The sequence below is a fragment of the Octodon degus genome, unplaced genomic scaffold (assembly GCF_000260255.1).
Source record: "Octodon degus isolate 3935 unplaced genomic scaffold, OctDeg1.0 scaffold00001, whole genome shotgun sequence".
Taxonomy (NCBI): domain Eukaryota; kingdom Metazoa; phylum Chordata; class Mammalia; order Rodentia; family Octodontidae; genus Octodon; species Octodon degus.
In genome coordinates, this window is record NW_004524577.1 from 14,169,481 (window position 1) to 14,175,647 (window position 6,167).

The window sequence follows — 6,167 nt, forward strand, 5'->3', positions numbered from 1 at the left end:
GAGAGAGAGAGAGAGAGAGAGAGAGAGAGAGAGAGAGAGAGAGTTAGAGACTGGAAGATCATGGGATTTTTGGGGAGAACACTATCAAGCAAACTAATTAGAACTTCAAAGAGTTCCAGAAGGAGAAAAGAAAGAGATAGAGGTAGGAAGCTTGCTTACAGAATCCCTCTAAACAACTCAATTCCAGGGAAGAAATAGATGCCCAAATTCAAGAAGTCTAAAATATTCTCAAGGAGAATATAAAGAACACTACAGCAAAACAAATTTTAATTAAATTGTCAACATCAAAGAGAAATGTGAAAGAAATGTGACAAAAGTGATTTGTCATACATAAGGCTTCAGTGGATTTCTAGGTAGAAATGTGCACGTAACTTGAGCATGGTGTGACATGTTATCCAAAAGCTAAAATTACAAAAAGCAGTATCCAGCAAAACTATCATTTGCACAGTGAAGGTCTGATGGAATTTGTCAGCAATAGGTCTACTTTCAAGAAAGGCTTAAGCAAGTTCTTTAAAGGAAAATGAAAATACACTGAATATCAATGCAAAAACATTATAAAAGCATAAATTTCCTGGGGATAGGTAATGGGGAATAAAAAAATGGTATTATGTAAATTAAAGCTTAATACAAAAGCTGAGCTGCAAAAATATTAAGGGCATTTGTAACTCAAAAAGTTAACAAGTAAACTACAAAAGTAGAAAGTTTTAATATTTTTATGGAGCAGTAGGTGATTATGGTTAACAGCTCATTCAATGGGATAAAAAGGTTGATGAACTTGATTTGATTATTATGTGTTGTATACTTACAGTGGTCCCTCACTTATCATGGAGGTTACCAGACACCCCTGCGATAAGTGAAAATTAGCAAAGTAATGACATTATATTTATTTTAGTATTTATATATATTTTAAGGCTTTAGAAACCCTTCCCATGCTCTTATAAACCTTTCCTACACTTTTAAAAACACTTCTAATGTTCTTAACCATTTCTAAATTTGTAAACCTGTGTAATTTTAACAACACACGTATACATTTCAGTATTGCAAAATCAGTGATATAGTGAAAAATCTGTGATAAATAATTTAGATTAATACTTTTTGAAAATCCATGAAACAGTGAGTCCATGAAAGTCAAAACACAAAATAGTGAGAGAAACTATACTGTATATCAAACTATGAACTACACTTCAAATAAGTATAATTATTATGCAGCAAAAAAGTAGAATCTCTAAAAATGTGATGTGTTCTGTCTTTAGGATCACAAAATAACCCAAGGAAGAAGTAAATTATAGACATTTTGTGTATAAGTGAAATTAGGTTCTCTCAATCTAAAAGAGATGGATATAATTACAATATAATCTGTGTAAGTCTTGGGTTAAACACAAGGAAGGAAATCCTGTAGTAGACACCTAAAGGATTAATGGGAAAGAACCAAAGTATTAGTACAAAAACAATCAATTAACAAAAAAAGACACCAAGAAACAGAAGATTCAACTAAACAGACAACCTATTGGTACTTTAAATATGAATGGGTTAAATTTATCCATTCAACTATTTTCTATTATATAATCAAGTAATTTTAAATGAGGTATTCTTAGCTCACAGTGTTGGAGCTGGTTGAAACAGCAAGAAGGAGTGGCCGCAAGGTGAGCTGGGAAAACAGAAAAGAACAATTTAAGAGTCAGGCTGGCTCCTCTTGTGAGTGCTCACTGTGATCTCATAGAACAGTATCTGTTCCTTCTCAGGGCACAATCTTCAGTGATCTAATTACTTTCCACTCCACCCAGCCTCCTAAATGTCCCTTTCCTGCTCTCCATTCCCACATGGGGGACAAATCACCTTCCAACCACTGCCTCATGAACCAAAAGCTGTATAGTAGCTGAACAGACACATGGCCTCAATATCACTGATGTATTGGTGATATACAGATGGAAGAGACTCACTATATATTTAAGATACATAGGCAAAAATTGCAGTAAGGAGAAAATATATATAAATATCACCAAAGGTAAGGATGGGGGCTCTTTTTATGTCAGACAAAATGCATCAAACAATTTCTGTGAAAGACCGAAGGACAATGACCAATTTTTAAGGATGAAATGGTTAATTCAACAGAAACTATAGTAATTATAAATATTTGTGCAACTAACATCGGACCACTCCATATAGAAATATTTGAAGTTCTGAACCAAAAATTTAATAGCAAAACAGTAATAGTAGGAGATTCAGCAATTCAGTTTCTATAGTAGACAGACCATCTAGAGAGAAAAAATTGTGTAGTACTGTAGGTCAAATGGAGTCAATAGAAAGCCCAAACACCAAATTTCAACATACCAAAATTTATAAAATATAGCAAAAATAAGACTAAAAGGGAAGATAATAGTCAACTCTGTTCAAACAGCAGAAGGATCTCAAGCAACCTAATTTTACAGCTCAAAAGTGAACAAATGATAGATATAATAAAGACTAAAGGAGACATTATGTTACATAAAAAATATCAAAGCAGCAGAAAAATCTATAAGAAGAGTCGGTTCCTGTTTAAGTCCCACATACTGACTGAAGCCACTGGAGCTCTAGCTTTTCTGAAAAGATAGTATAACTAAAAAAAAAAGAGAGAAGATGGAAATAATTAATGTGAGAAATGAAAAAGAGACATTAAAATGAATGCCTCATGGAAAAGATAGTAAATATTGTGAACAATTATGTCTCAACAAATTGGTTAACCCAGAAAAAAAGGATAAATTATGAAAAATATACAGTCATACATACTGAATCAAGAAAAAAAATTGCAAAGTCCAATACCAAATAAGATTGAATTGTTAATTAATTTAAAAAAAATCCCAGCAATAGAATTTGAGGACACAATGGGATTATTAGTGATTTCTAGAAAATATTCAGAGAAGGCTTACAAACAGTCCTTTTTAAAGTGGTTCAAAACATAAAAGAAAAAGGAAGAATTCAAATTAATTTTATAAAACCAGCATCAACTTGATTCAAAACCCAGACAAAAGACCCTTAGGGGAAGAAAATTATATACAAGCCAATATCACTGATGAGCCCAGATGTGAAATCCTCAGCAAAATATGAGCAAAACCATTTATGGTGGAGTCAAAGAACAGCACACCATGACCAAGTGGGATTTAACTGCGGGATATGGGACATTTCAGCAGAGGCCATCAATCAAGATGATGTTGCCCCGTTAACGTAATGAAAGATAATCACATTATTTCTCAATAGATGCAGAAAACACATTTAGCTCAATCCATATCCACATGAACAAAAACTCTTCCCCAATACACAAAGAAGGAATTTACCTCAATACAGGTCACATTTGAAAAGCATACAGAATGTATAAAGTCAGTGGGATAAAATGGAAAGCTTTTTTCAGAGAAATGATGCCTACTTTTACCAGTTCTATTCAATAAATACAGCCCTAGTTAGAAGGTAATTTCTTCTAGGATGGTTGGTTTTAGGGTCCTCCCTAGATAACGGCATCTGGGCAAGCTTACTTCCTTATATGAAATGGTGCAGTAGTTGCATATATGACTTACTCAGATAATTCATTTATTTTATTTTATTTTATTTTACTTTATTTTATTTTTATTTTTATTATTACTTTTGTGGTACCTGGGATGAAACTTGGCATCTTGTGCTCGCTAATCAGACACTTTAGCCACTGAACTATCTCCCTGGCCCCAAAATGGTCAACTGGTTTTGTTTTTGTTATTTGGATTTAGTTACTTTTATTTGTTTATTTTTTTTTTCTGGCACCGGGGACTGAAAATAGGACTTTGTGCTTGTCAGGCAGGTACTAATGTCTCTGAGCTATCTCCTTGACCCCTTCATTTACTTTAGATCAGCTCTAGATTATTTGTAATATCTAATATGCTATAAATGTTCTATAAGGATTTGTGGGACTTTATTATTTGAAGAATAATGACAGGGAAAATGTTTATATCCATTCAGTATAAACCTGATTTAATTTTAATATTTTGGACACCTTGTTGAGTTAAGATAGAGAACTCTCATTGTCTCAGTTACTCTCATCTTGTTGCTGGGACAAATACCCAACACCCAAAATCAAGGAAGGAAAGGCTTATCTAGCTCACAGTTAGTGGAGGTTTCAGTCCGTACTCAGCTGGCTCCAAGACAGAGTGACACATGGCACACAGAGCAGCCATTCATGGCAGCGGCAGAGAGCAGAGAGCAAAGGGAGTGGTAGTGGCTCAGGCAACAGCTGCCTCTCTCTGGTCCTTACATTGTAATGCAAGTAACCTGCCAAAGGCAGGTGCAGCATCCACACCCACAATAATCAGTCACAGACTCCAGAAGCTGCCTCATGACAGCATGAGGCTTTTGGAGGACAATTAGACATAACCATAACACTTGTATACACCAGCTCACTGGTGTATCTATAAGTTTGTAGTTCACAAATACATGTACGTACTTGTGAATATTTATAAATCTATTCACATGCTCATAAGCACTTATACATTCATATAAAACCAATTTAACAGTTATATAATTATGTTGTGTGATATATACCTGTTATAGATGATATAAAATTATAGTATATGATATATGTACAGATGAAACTATGATTAAGATATATGACTATATGGTACATATAAATTATACTAGCGTGTTGACATAAAATGATTATAGATTAAAGTTACTTTTAAATAATTTTATAATTTTAAATTTATATATTTAAATAAGTTTCTCTTTAAAATATCAAATATTTACATTTAAGTAGATATATACATATATTAAAATGTAATAAAATTATCAAATGATAATTTATTTATACTATATAATTACATTTCTCAATAAAAATCATTTTATTGAATTATATAACATCATATACTTGTGTATACTAGAATGTGCATATGTGTAGGTTAATAGACACATAAGTGTATACCTATGAATATATTTCAATATGGGGACTGAGGAGATGGCTCAGTAGAATAAGCACTTGCCTGGCAAGCACAAGGGTCTGAGTTCAATCCCTGGTTCCACCAAAAATAAATAAATAAATATCATCTGAATATTTACATATATGTAAAATGTACAGCACAGAACATTGTGCTTCCTTAATAAAGGAAGAAAATCCTGACATTTGTCACAGTATAGGGGACCCGAAGGCACTTGTTGAGAGATAAATTGCTGCTTTATGACATCTGCATGTACACTTGTGGCTTCACACAAAATCAACTTCCGAGAAGCCCACAGCACTGTCCTCAGCCTGGCGAGAGAGAGAGATGGAGCCCTGTGCCTAAAAGACAAGCCTGCAGCCGTGAGGGGAGTTTAAGGTAGAACACAGGGACCTCAATTAATGATACAGTGTTGTGTGTTTGAAATTTGCTATGAATTACTATTTTAAGTGTTCTCACAAAGAAAGAAAACAATGAGGTAATTGATATGTAGTAGTGAGGTGAAAAAAGAATTAATTACTTACAGTGGTAATCTTACAACAAGAGATGGATATGAAAGTATCGTATTTTATTTTATTTTTTCCTTTTTTTTTTTTTTTTTTTTTGCGAAACTGGGGATTGAACTCAGGACCCTGCGCTTGCCAGGAAAGCACTTATTCTACTAAGCTATCTCCCCGGCCCTATTGTATTTTATACTTTAAAAATATAATACTTTTGTATATTTGTATCAAGTATACGAATCTTATCTCACAAAATCATAACTCACCAAAATGTTAAAATAAGTCAGTGGAACATCAAAGGCTACCTTCCAACTTGTCAAAATGATGACAGCTTTTACATAATATTTATTGTATCCTTAGAAAAAAATTCCTGTACATGTAAACTTAAATAGATCATACAGAAAATGAATGCCTTTTTTCTTTTTTTTTTTTTCTGCCTTTTTTCTTGATCATCTATTTATTTTCTGGCACTTGTAGACTTATTTTGTTGGTATCTGTGACCACCTTTTACTCTGCCTTCAAAATGAAGAAGTTGCTTTACTCCCTTGCACAGCCTGCTGTTTTTCCTTCCTTCCCTCCCTTCCTCCCTGCCTCCTTCTTTCCCTCTCCCTCCATCCCTCCTTCTCCCTCCCTCCCCACTACCTACCTCCCTCTCCCTCCTCCCTCTTTCCTCCTTCCCTCCTCCTCCTCTCCTTCCTTCCCTCCCTCCCTCTCCCTCCTCCCTCCCTTTCCCTTC